Source organism: Rattus norvegicus, chromosome 4, assembly GCF_036323735.1.
Source record: "Rattus norvegicus strain BN/NHsdMcwi chromosome 4, GRCr8, whole genome shotgun sequence".
NCBI classification, from domain to species: Eukaryota; Metazoa; Chordata; class Mammalia; order Rodentia; family Muridae; genus Rattus; species Rattus norvegicus.
In genome coordinates this window covers 113005925-113019214 of record NC_086022.1, presented here as the reverse complement: position 1 = coordinate 113019214, position 13290 = coordinate 113005925, and the positions used below count along the sequence as shown (strand labels likewise).

The window sequence follows — 13290 nt, the reverse complement described above, 5'->3', positions numbered from 1 at the left end:
AACACTCTCATCAATGGACAGATCATGGACACAAGAAACTATACAGAGACACAGAGAAATGAACAGAAGTTATGAACCAAATGAATTTAACAGATATCTATAAAACATTTCATTATAAAATGAAAGATTATAACTTTTTCTCAGTACCTCATGGTACCTTCTACAAAATTGAACATATAATCGGTCACAAAACAGGCCTCAACAGATATAAAAAGATTAAAATATTCCCATGCATCCTATCAGATCATCACGGAGTAAGGCTGGTCTTCAATTATAACAAAAAGGACATAAAACCCACATATATATGGAAAGTGAACAATGTTCTACACAATGATATTCTGGTTGAAGAAAAAATAAAGAAATTAAAGACTTTTTAGAATTTAATAAAATGAAGGCACAACATACCAAAACTTATAAGATACAATGAAAGCAGTGCTAAGAGGAAAAGTCATAGCTCTGAGTACCTCCAAAAAAAAAAAAAAAAACTGGAGAGAACATACACCAGCAGCTTGACAGCACACCTAAAAGCACTAGAACAAAAAGAAGCAAATACACCCGAAGGAGCACATGGCAGGAAGTAATCAAACTCAGGGCTGAAATCAGCCAAGTAGAAACAAAAAAAACTATACAAAGATTCAGCAAAACCAGGAGCTGGTTCTTAGGGAAAAGCAGCAAGAAAGATAACCCTTACCCAGACTAACCAGAGGACTCAGAGAAGGTATCTAAATTAACAAAATCAAAAATGAGAAAGTAGATAGATATAATAACAGAAACTGATGAAATTAAAAAAAATTACCACATCCTACTACAAAAGCCTAGACTTAACAAAAATGTTTGATTTTAACCAAACATACTCAGTTTGATTTTAACCAAGTGAAAGATCTGTATGAGAACTTCAAGTCTCTGAAAAAAGAAACTGATGAAGATCTCAGAAGATGGAAGGATCTCTTGTGCTCATAGATTATCAGAATGTAGTAAACGTTGCCATCTTTTGGAAAGCAATCTACAGATTCAATGCAATCCCCATCAAAATCCCAAGTCAACTCTTTATAGAATTAGAAAGAGCAGTTTGCAAATTCATTTGGAATAATAATAAAAAAAACAACTAAGGCTAGAGAAAACTATTCTCAACAATAAAAGAACTTCTGAGGGAATCACCATCCTTGACCTCAAATTGCATTACAGAGCCATAGTAGTAAAATCTTCATGGTATTGATTGGTTGAACAGAATTGAAACTCAGAAATGAACCCAGACACCTATGGTCACTTGATCTTTGACAAAGAAGCTAAACCATCCAATGGAAAAAACACAGCATTTTCAACAAATGGTGCTGGTTCAACTGGAGGTCAGCAGGTAGAAGAATTCACATCAGTTCACTCTTATATCTTTGTACAAAGCTCAAGTCCAAGTGGATCAAGAACCTCCACAGAAAACTACAGATACACTAAAACTTGCAGATACACAGAAGAAAGTGGGGAAGATCCCTGAACACATGGGTACAGGGGCAACTTTCCTGAACAGAGCATTAATGGCTTATGCTCTAAAATTATGAACCAACAAATTGGACCTTATAGAATTACAAAGCTTCTTTAAGGCCAAGGACACTGTCAATAGGATAAAATGACAACAAACAAATTCGGAAAACATCCAGTACAGGGTTAATATCCAATATATACAAAGAACTCAAGAAGTTAGACTCCAGAAAATTAAAGATTTAATGTATGAGTGCTCTATCTGTATGTACACCTGTGTGCCAGAAGAGGGCGTCGGATCCCATTACAGATGGTTGTGAGTCACCATGTGTTGCTGGGAATTGAACTCAGGACCTCTGGAAGAGCAGTCAGTGCTCTTAACCACTGAGCCACCTCTCCAGCCCCCGACTCCAGAAAATTAAATAACTATTAAAAAACAGGATACACAGCTTAACAAAGGATTCTAAACCGAGAAATATCAAATGGTCGAAAAGCACTTAAAATTTGTTTTCAACATCCTTAGTCATCAGGGAAATGCAAATCAAAACAATCTTGTGATTCCATCTAATACCAGTCAGAATGGCTAAGATCAGAAACTCAGGTGACAACTGATAGTGGTGAGGATGTTGAGAAAGAGGGATACTCTGCTATTGTTGGTGAGATTGCAAGCTGCTACAACGACTGTGGAAATCAATCTGGCAGCTCCTTTGAAAACTGGACATACCTGTTGACCTAGATACACCATTCCTGGGCATATGCCCAAAGATGCTCCAACATATAACAAGGACAATTGCTCCACTATGTTCATAGCAGCTTTATTTATAATAACAAGGAGCTGTAAAGAACTCAGATGTCCTTCAACAGAGGAATGGATAGAGAAAATGTGGTACATCTACACAGTGGAATACTACTCAGCTATTAAAAACAAATGACTTCATGAAATTCCTAGGTAAATGCATGGAACTAGAAAATACCATCCTGAGTGAGGTAACCCAATCACAACAGAACACATGTGCTATATACTCACTGATAATTGGATAATAGTCCGAAGGCTCAGATTGCCCAAGATACAGACCACATGAAGCTCAAGAAGATGAAAGACCAAAGTGTAGAATACTTCAATATAAAATACTCAAAGAACGAAATAAGGAATCAAAATTTGGAGCAGAGACTAAAGGAAAGGCCATTCATAGACTGCCACCCATGGGAATCCAAACCCAGACACTATTGTGGATCCCCCACAAATGCATGCTGACAGGAGTCTGATATAGCTGTCTCCTGAGAGGCTCTGCCGAAGCCTTACAAATACAGCGGCCTATGCTTACAGGCAACCATTGGACTGAGAACGGGGGTCCCCAATGGACGAGTTAGAGAAAGGACTGGGCTATCTTAGGGAGTTTGCAATTCTTTAGGAAGAACAAAAATTTCAACCAACCAGAGACCCCAGTGCTCCCAGAGACTAAACCATCCACCAAAGAGTAGACATGGAGGGACCCTTGACTCAAGCTGCATATGTAGCAGAGGATGGTCATGCCAGGCATCCATGGGAAGAGAGGTCCTTGGTCCTGTGATGGTTTGATGCCCCAGTGTAAGGGAATGCCAGGATGGGGAGACCAGAAGGAGTATTTGGGTGGGAAGGTAAGCATCCTCATTGAGGCATGGGTGGGGAGTGGGATAGGTGGGTTCTGGAGGGGACACTGTTAAGGAGAATAACATTTGAAATATAGATAAAGAAAATATCCAATAAAAATGAATAGAAGCACTACCTGAAGTGGGTGAATCTTTTTTCCCAACTAGCCTGGACATAGAATTTCCAGGAGCATATTTTGGGAATGACTTTGACTGTGTTTCCCAACAGTTGTAGATGGTATCATGTCGTCATCTCAGGAACTAAACTGAATGCAATTGGGAAGGGATAAAATGAGTGAATCACTAGTGGTTATCTCTTCCTGCGTCACAGCTGAAGATACCACTAACAATAGTTTCCAGGGCTACTGCTTCATGATGATGAGACAAAGAAACTTTTATTTCTTACTATGCTTTTGTCAGGTGTTTTGCCATAGGAAGAAGGAATAATACATAGGGAAAATTTAATGAGAATCTTCCCATGATCTCCTTTCTCACAAAGTTTTGGCATTCCAATAAATTTTGGAGTGTGGGATTTAGTGTAGTTTCTTTAGACTAAGTAAACTCGATTTTACACCTCTTAGAATCATCTGTCCTGCAACCCCCGCATGACATTACATGGGAGTATAACTACACAGTTAAACATTTTTCTTGGATGCAAGATATGCTCATTTGTAAAGGCGCTTGTCTTCAAAACTTATTACCTGAGACCCGGGGTTTCACATAGTAAAAGACTCACACATTTTTTTCTGACTGTTGGACACATGTGTACATATACTTACACACAATAAATAAGTAAATGCTCAATGCAAAATATGATTTTCTAGTCTTAAATGAAGAATAGCAAATTAATCAAACCTCACTAATAAACAAGTTCTGAAACTGAATGTGTTGTCCTTAAGGCTCTTATTGTACAAGCTACACACATTTACCCTTGACATTGCACATGTCTTGATTGCTATCTAGACTCAAGGCCAGTGCTGTTTTCCTGGTTTTAATGCCTAAGTCATATTTATTCTCAATAATACGCTCAGTTCCAAATCACTTTCAGAACTCCAACATCAGAAATTAGCATGCTTTAATCACCAGAGTAAGATATAAGGCCCATAAAGGCAATTTATTCCAATTACTACTAGAAAAGTTCTCACCAGCCCTATGTGAACTTCAGGAAATCATGATTTTGTAAATTAGAAAAAATAAAAGAAGATAAGTGAGGATCCACCTTCACGCATTTAGAAATCCAATAAATTATGTTTACATTCCATACTTCACCTCACTTTCAAAGTTTATAAATTATTACCTCAAATCTCCACTATAAACTACCTCTGCTGCCAGGAAATGCCCTACAATATACAGTAGTTGAACACATCCTTAGAGCAATGGTGGATTTATAATTTATTAATGAGTCAATTGTAGATCCAGTAATAACATAAAATTGTATGTAATACACTTGGCTGCTTCACCACACAGGAGTTAATATATCCAAGAGAACAGATGGAATGTTTTCCCAGATAATTAAAACTAATTTTTAATAAAATAATCTAATTTCCAGAAAAAGTTGGATAACATTAAATTTTGAAACTTAATATTTTTACTCAGCTGGGACTTTGCTGATAATGTTTTTGACAGGTGAAAGGAAACACTAATGAAACAGGACAGTGAACAAAGGTTTGGACTGCTCATGCAGATGACATGACATCAATGGCCAGCTCCAAACATGGGGATAAACAGCAACCTGTAACTCCAGCCCCAGGGTATCCCATGCCCCTGACCTCCACAGGCACTCGTGTGCAAAAACCCATACAAGAACAGACACATGCACATGCACATGCATGCACACACACACACACACACACACACACACACACACACACTTTAAAAGCTGAAATACATCTGTTAAAAATCCATTTAAGAGGCCCAACTTGAGATCCATCCCATGGGCAAGCACCAAGCTCTGACACTATTAATGATACTCTGTTATGCTTCCAGACAGGAACTTAGCAATATTGTCCTCTGAGAGCTCTACCCAGAAGTTGAATGAAACAGATGCAGATACCTACAGCTAAACATTAGATGGAGGGCAAAGGCTCTTATGGAGGATTTGGGGGAAGGATTGAAGGCCATGGAGAAGATAGGGCCTCCAGAGGAATACCATCAGAGTCAATTTACCCAACCCCCTTGGGGATCTCAGAGACTGAGTCACAAACCAATGACCATATACACTAGCTGAACTGAGGCCCCAGGCATATATGTGGCAGGTGAGCAGCTCAGTCTCCATGCATGTCCCCCATCAAATGGAGATGGTGCTATCCCTAGAGCTGTAGCCTAACTCTGAAATCCCCTTCCTCAAAGGGCTCCCTGTGGGGGCTCAGTGGGAGAGGATGCACCTAGTCCTGCAGAGACTTGATGAGCCATGGTAGTTAGATACCCAGTGGGGTCCTATCCTTTCCGAGGTGAAGCAGAAGACATATGATTTTGTGAAGAGGGCAGCATTTGGAATGTAAATGAATAAATAAATAAATTGATTAAAATTTCATTTAAAATGTGAACGTGCTTTAGGATATCCAAACAGAAACATGGGTAAAGTGTACATACAAACAAAGCAATATCAGTACTATTATACTCATTTGAGTTATGTGAGAAAGTAAGCCAAAATCATATTTTAGAGTAAAATAATAAGGTATTTAAGGAGGTTGGTGAGAGATAGCTCACACGATAAACTAAAAGTAGAACAAGTTGACTCCTGAGAGCCTGGCTCAGAAGTTATGACCTGAAAGTTTTTTCAGGAGGATGAGATTTTTAATCTCAGTGCTCAATTCACACAGCACAAAACCACCTCTTACTCCAATTCCAAAGAGGCCGATGACTTCTTCCGGCCTCTGTGGGCAGCTATGCATGCATATACACATGTACTTACTCCTATACACACATATGCATATACATAAGTAAAAATTTAAAAATAAATAAATGAGAAATCATAAGTTATTTGAAAAAAGCAAAAAAATTCAAGTTATTTTAAAAGCTGTATAGGCAAAATGTAAAGATATGACAAATAAACATGATTAAAAGAATAGATTATAGACTATTTAATTAGCAGTTTTTCAAACTATTAGCAAAAAGCAAAGTAAAATTATTAAGTGTATATTAGTGTACTTAAACTTTGGCCACTATGACAAGAGAAAGACTAACCTGGACTCATCTTTTCAGAGGTTCTGGACTACTGTGGTGAGGGAGGTAAGGCAGCACAGAGACGCTTCCATTGTGATGCCTAGAAAGGAGAGGGATTAAGTGTCTACAGTAATGTTCCTTTCCCATTACCCACTTTTAATTCTATCCAGCCCCAATGGATGATGTGACCCACATTCTAAAGGATTGTTCAGTTAGGAGTTTCTTCTCTAAAACTCGACCTCACAGAAATATCAAATTGAACTTCAGAGGTAGTTTTGGAATCCAATCAAGAGGACCAATGTATATCTCCAATCATAATAGCCAAATGTTGACTTGTTGGACACATAAAGTTAACCTGTGTTTAACACTTTTGTTGTAATCCATGCTTGCTCATTCATAAGAGAGCAGTCTCTTCTCCAAAATCAGATCTCACATCCTGGAGTAATCAAGCCATTGCCCTGTAGCTTTCTCTGAGACAGAGAGTTAAGTACCAGTGTGCATTGTCACTGATGTCTCACAGAGCATGGCACCTGCTCTTCAATGCTCTTTGTCAAGTACACTATGCTGAACTAAATCATGTGATTTGAAGATTTATTTGTGTAGGGAATTTGGTCAGGGAGGATTTTTTCCCCTCATATATTATATTTTATTGCAATTTCTCTTCCCTCCACTCCTTTCAGCCCCTCATGCTGCCATGCCATGACTCTCTCACTTAGATCAACTCCTACTCTGATAGTATAGCTGTGGGCTTGTAACATCTATTCTCCATATTATTAACACTATAATAAGCTAATCAGTCTTGAAGAAGGCTCCTTGGAAGTTGGAGGTCTTTTCATGAACGTTCACCCATGTAACTAAACAAAAGAAATTAAGGCAACTTATAGTCATTTATCAACTCAGCCAAAAAGACTAAAGAAAGACAAACTAATGAAAAAGTGCTAAAATTTAGACAGGCCATTACAAATACTAAAACTGCACATGACCAACAAACATGGTATGAACATTATTCTGTGCCTGGTAAAAAGATAATGAACATATATCAGAGCTATCATTCTATGACACTGCATACCCAATAGTATTGCTAAAGCCTCAATAATAGAATTAGGCAGGATTATTCATATCAAATGACATCCAAGAAGAAAATAATCAAAGTATGTGTTGTTGGTGATAATGAAAAGTGTCGTCCTGATCTAAATCAAACCAACTATCCTTCTAAGTAATTCAGTTGGTCACCAACAAATGAGAGAAGGACTGGAGAAGATGCTTAGCAATTATGATCATTCGATGTTCTTCCATAGGATCTGAGTTTGGTTCTTAAAACTCAAAAAGATTAATTCACAACCACCTATAACTCCAGCTCCAGAGGATTTGACCTTCTTCTCTGGCCTTTACATTTGCACATCCATAACACATACATTTAAAAACGTATTAAAATAAAAGCAAAGGCACACACACATGTATACTGGATATGTAAAATTATAAAAGAAGGGTATGAACAAAAGTAACTTTAAAGAAACCATAATTTATTTTCATTTAGACAAACAAAAATATAAAAAAATCTTATTCAGCAGCAAAATTTTGAATAGAAGTCAATTTAGGAAGAAAGCTATGACTTGTGAGGGAGACTTCTCTTGGTTTAGTGCTATGGGTAGTATTTCTAATTCATTATCTGTGAATGTTCTATGAGTGTTTTATGAAATTCAGACATGCTTATAGAACAAAATTTGCAGACTCATTAATACTTTTAATTTTAGTAACCAACAAAGCCCTTTGTATTTTTATCACATATTTTATGTTGTTGTAAATCAACACAAAATACATCACAATTAAAATAAAATATAAAATTTTAGAAAAATATCACAATATCACAAATTAAAATATCGCATAATTAAACTATATATTTCTTTTTTCAAAACATGATACCTTTATTTTTCAGAAGACAAAAATTGTTGAAGATCTATCATTTTCCAGAGAAGCAAGAAAATAACTAGAAAATAATTATTAAAAATCACATAACATAGAAGCCACCACTGATAAAAGTAGACACAAAGATAGATTTATAAATGTAACACAGTCCTTTAAACATTTGACTACAGAAATACAGGCAAAAATCAGAATCAAGTAAATCAAAAGTATTTCATTCTCTCATTATAATGAAAAGTATATCTGCTAGAATCATTTTGATATCATTTTGTTCCCTATGAATGATGAATGGATTCAAGTCTGCACCAGTGTGAAGAAATGTAAAGGTTTTTTTATTGGGTATTTCTTTTATTTACATTTCAAATGTTATCCCCTTTCCCAGTTTCCCCTCCAGAAATCTGCTACCACATCTCTCCTCCCCCTGCTTCTATAAGGGTGCTCCAAACCAATCCACCCACTCCCTCCCACTTCCCTGCCCTGACATTCCTGTACACTGGGGCATCAAGCCTTGACAAGACCAAGGGCCTCTCCTCCCATCCAATCCTGACAAGGCCACTCTCTGCTACTTATGTAGCTGGAGCCATAGACCCATCCCAGTGTACTCTTGGGATGGTGGTTTAATCTGGTAGCTCTGGGGTATATGGGTGGTTGATATTGATGTTCTTATGGGTTTGCATACCCCTTCATCTCCTTCATTCCTTTCACTAACTCCTCCATTGGGGACTCCCTTCTCAGTTCAATGGTTGGCTTCAAACATCTTCCTCTCTGGCAGAACCTCTCAGGAGACAGCTATCTCACAGGCTCCTGTCAGCATGCATTTCTTGGCATCCACAATACTGTCTGGATTTGGTGTTTGTATATGGGATGGATGCCACACTTTGAACAGTCCCTGGATGGCCTTTCCTTCAGTCTCTGTGCCAAACTTTAACTCCATATTTCCTCCTGTGAGTATTTTTGTTTCCCCTTCTAAGAAGAACTGAAGCATCAATACTTTGGTCTTACTTCTTGAGTTTCATGTGGTCTGTGTATTGTATCTTGGGTATTCTGAGCTTTTGGGCTAATATCCACTTATCAGTGGATGCATACCATGTGTGTTCTTTTGTGATTGGGATACTTCATTCAGGATAGTTTTCTAGTTCTATTCACTTGCCTAGGAATTTCATGAAGTGATTTGTTTTTAAGAGCTGAGTAGTATTCCATTGTACAAATGTAGCACATTTTCTGTATCCATTCCTCAACTCTATATTTCAAGTAGCAAGAAAATGACTAACAAAACAGGTACAAAGTTCAAATCCATTCATTATAACTAATATCCATTGCGTCAAGAATAGGGAAAAATTTAAACCAATTACGGATGTGCGTACGTACATTCATTATTTGAGCAATTTAATTGAATAAGCTGTCACTTTAAGTGAAAGATGAGAGTGGTGTTTTAATTGCCTGTATTTGAACTATGTTATGTAATTGTATCTTTTATTTGAGTCTGATTTTGATCATGGTTGTTTTCATTTTTAGTAAGAACTACTGCATTCCTTTTCTTTTAATGATCTATGTATTTTAAGTATGCCAGTAATAACAGCAAGCCTAGGGAGGCTCTGCTACCTGAGTATTTGAGCACATTGAAGTCTTTAGCAATTTTAAAAGTATTTTGAATAAACCATTTCTCTTCTTTTATTGAGAGCTGAATAGGAAACATCTCTATAATTGGGTGATGTAACTTTCAGAGAATTCCATTCTGTAAAAATCAATCAGACATCTGGTGGCTGGTAAGTGACACCGCTGTGTGACTTAACACCTATCATATTAAGCCAAATTTAAGACTTGTTTGGGCATGCCACCAAAGATATAATTACAGTCACACAGTTTTGTCATAAACCCATCCAATGTCTTTTGATTGCTCCATACAACTGCTGGCATCACGCATTCCATCTCCTCAAGTTTAAAATCTGGTCCAATCAAATCAATTTTCTGGGTGAAGGGTTTGAACTTCGGTTACTTTATCAGTAGATGATATTAGATTTAATTTTCCCCATAGATAGCTGTGATTTATTATTGTTCTGCATTGCCATCTGGACATTATAATTTCAACACCAAGTCTTTGAGTGACATGATCTGTTGTGTGTCAACGTATTATTTATTCTCTCACTCACAAATATGTCTTCAGAATGTGTTTTAATAGGACAGAACAGAATCACATAATAATAATCTCAGTTTTCTTATGAAAAACCAGGGCCAAAATTTGTTCACTAGTATTACTTATTTCAGAAAAAATAAATATCTACTAACCAAACCTTTTAGGGGAAGTATTAATGAATAACTATTTTTATGCATGTCTAAGTGCATGCATGTATAGCATGTGTGTGCAGTGCCCATGAATGTTAAGGGAGTGCATCAGATTCCCTTTCCCTGGAGGAACAGAACATTGTGAGCAGTCATGTGCAGATCAGCTGCAAAAACAGTAGGTGTTCTATACTATTTATCCATCTTTCTAGGCCATGGTGCATATTAATAAGCCACATATATTTTTCAATTTCTTGAAAAAGCAATGAGGACACCCATTCCAGTTGAAACTCTAAAATAAGTGTTTACATCAAGTTAAGAAGAATTGGATTTAATCCATCATATGATTTCAGAGAAGTACAAATAATTTTATTCTTAAAGGATTTTTGTTTAAGAGTAAAAGTCATTAGAATGGACTTTTTCTTAAAATAGTAAGATCATTTATTATTTAAAATGTATAGGAGAGTCAGAGTTGCATCAGTTCAGAGAGTGAAGAAAATTATTCAAATATATCTAGAGGACACAGGTTCTTTTTTATTTCTTTTGGTGTTTTCAAGACCTCAGGTTATCACAATCATCAGAGGGTAACAGAGGATTCAGATCAACAATGTAAATGGGATTATTTTTAAACCTTATCAGAATGCTTAATTCTTTTACAGTTGCAAATCAACCGGATAATGTTTACATTTACATTCCTAAATAAATAGCACAAAGATTAATGGTGTGGGGGAAGGAGTGGCATTCAGATTGATGGTAGTTTTCCAGAAGAGCTGCATACGTTCAGAAGAAGTGGAGATGCAGCTCAGTGTGTTCTATTCCCCAGGATCACATGAATGAATAAATGGATGCATGAATGAACAAACAAATGAATAAACGAATGAGTGCACTTTGAGATTAATAAATGACATTTGGGTCATGTTTGCAAATAACAACTTTGTCTTGCTTAGGCTTTCTGTTGCTGTGATGATACACTATGACCAAAAGCACCTTGGGGAGGAAAAGGTTTATTTTAGCTTATAATTGAAGCTCTTTACTAAGGAAGGGAAGGTCAGGAACTCAAGGCAGGAACCTGAATGTAAGAACTAATGCAGAGCCATGGAGAAACAATGCTTTTTGAATTTCTCCTCAGGGCTTACTTAACCTGCTGTCTTACAGATTTGAAGAAGACACAGGCACCAGTAGTATCACCTCACTTGGTGAGGCTCTCCTACATTAATCAGTAATTAAGAAAATATCCTAACAACTTGCATACTGGCTATTTTAAGGAAGCATTGCCTTAATTTTAAGATTCTCTAGTCTCAGTTTGACCTATGCTTGTGTCAAGAGGACAAAAACGAACCAGCACAAAGTTAAAGAAACTGGATGAAAAAGCAGTGTCTAAGAAAAAAAACAAAGATAATCAATTTTATATTCAAAGCAACTCAAATTTTTTTACCACTTTGAGGTGGAACTTTAACTCCTTCAGGATATTTAGACTTTTATTTATACTTTCCCTAAATATAGACTCTATGAACATCAAGAATTGAGTGAGATATTTTCGGCTATTGCTGTAATTTGAGCTTGAAATGCCTCCCATAAGCTCATGTTTGAATGTTTGTTCTCCAATTTGTGGTGCCATTTAGGAAGATTGTAGCACTTTTAAGAAGCAGAGGATCAAAAGAAGTAGGTCACTGGGACAGGTGGTGAGACTACTTCCAATTCATTGTCTGCTCCCTGTTTGGATACAATATTACCAATTAGGTTCCTGCTCCTGCCACTATGCCTTGTATTTGTCCATTTCTGTTTACTTCATTATGATGGGCTGTGTCCTTCTGAAACTGTAAAACCCTTACCTTTCAATCTGCATTGTTCAGGGTATATTATCTCAACAACAGGAATTATCTACATCAGCTATTGTTTGAGACATCCATGATGATTTGAAAACCGAATAGAGAAAGTCTGCATTAATGGTGTCTATTGCTCCTGATTCAGGCTGCACCATCTGGCTTTTTTCCTTCATCACTTCCATTTTAGCTTAGACATTTCACTCACTTGGTTTTCAGAAGACATTTTGCACGTGAAGGATTCTTTTGTTTTCTGTATGTGAGCACGGCTGGATTTTTACCTTGGCTCCTAAAGAATATTTTGCTGAGGGAATTTGCACTGTTGACAATTCTTGTAGCACTTGAAAAACTTCTATGTCACTTCCCTATGGACCACAAGGTGCCTTATGAGAAGGCAGCTATCATTTGAAGTGTTCAGCTGTAGTGAGGCATGGGATCATGTCTTGCTGGCTGCTTGTAGGGCATTTTCCCTCATTTTTAGACGTTATCTGTGGGCAAAATATTTGTCTGAGTGTGTCTATTTGGGTTGACTATACAAGATGGTGATTTTTTTGGTAACGTTTGGGAATTTAATCCATTTTTTGAAGTGTTTTTGCAATCTTTCTTTGTTTTTCGGTTCTTTCTAAAATCATTTTTGGAGAGTGTGTGTGTGTGTGTGTGTGTGTGTGTGTGTGTGTGGGTGGTTGGGTGGGTGTGAACACATGAATATGTGTGTGTACACATATATATGGTGCATTTGTGTTTGTTTGTTAATTGAAGGCAGTAGTTCTGGAAGCCAGAAGAGAGTGTCCTGTGGAGCCCTTGTGAAGCTAGATTTAGAGGGAATTCTATGCCACCTGATAGGTGTGGTCTGAAGTAAATTCAGGTCATCTAGAAGAGCAAAAAGTACTTTTTTTAAATTTTTCCCCTCCATCTTTATTAACTTGTATATTTCTTATTTACATTTCAATTGTTATTCCCTTTCACGGTTTCCAGGCCTACATCCTCCTAATCCCTC

The 13290-nt window shown here is 37.0% G+C and overlaps 1 long non-coding RNA gene across 1 annotated transcript in view; it reads right to left on the bottom strand.

Annotated features, from left to right (window-relative positions):
• Positions 1-6240: 6240 nt before the first annotated feature.
• The window catches only part of LOC120102314 (uncharacterized), a 47601-nt gene continuing 40551 nt past the window's right edge, over positions 6241-13290 (bottom strand). Inside the window, exon 3 of the long non-coding RNA XR_005503653.1 lies at positions 6241-6367. This is a non-coding gene — a long non-coding RNA (uncharacterized LOC120102314). The remainder of the gene's footprint in view (positions 6368-13290) is intronic.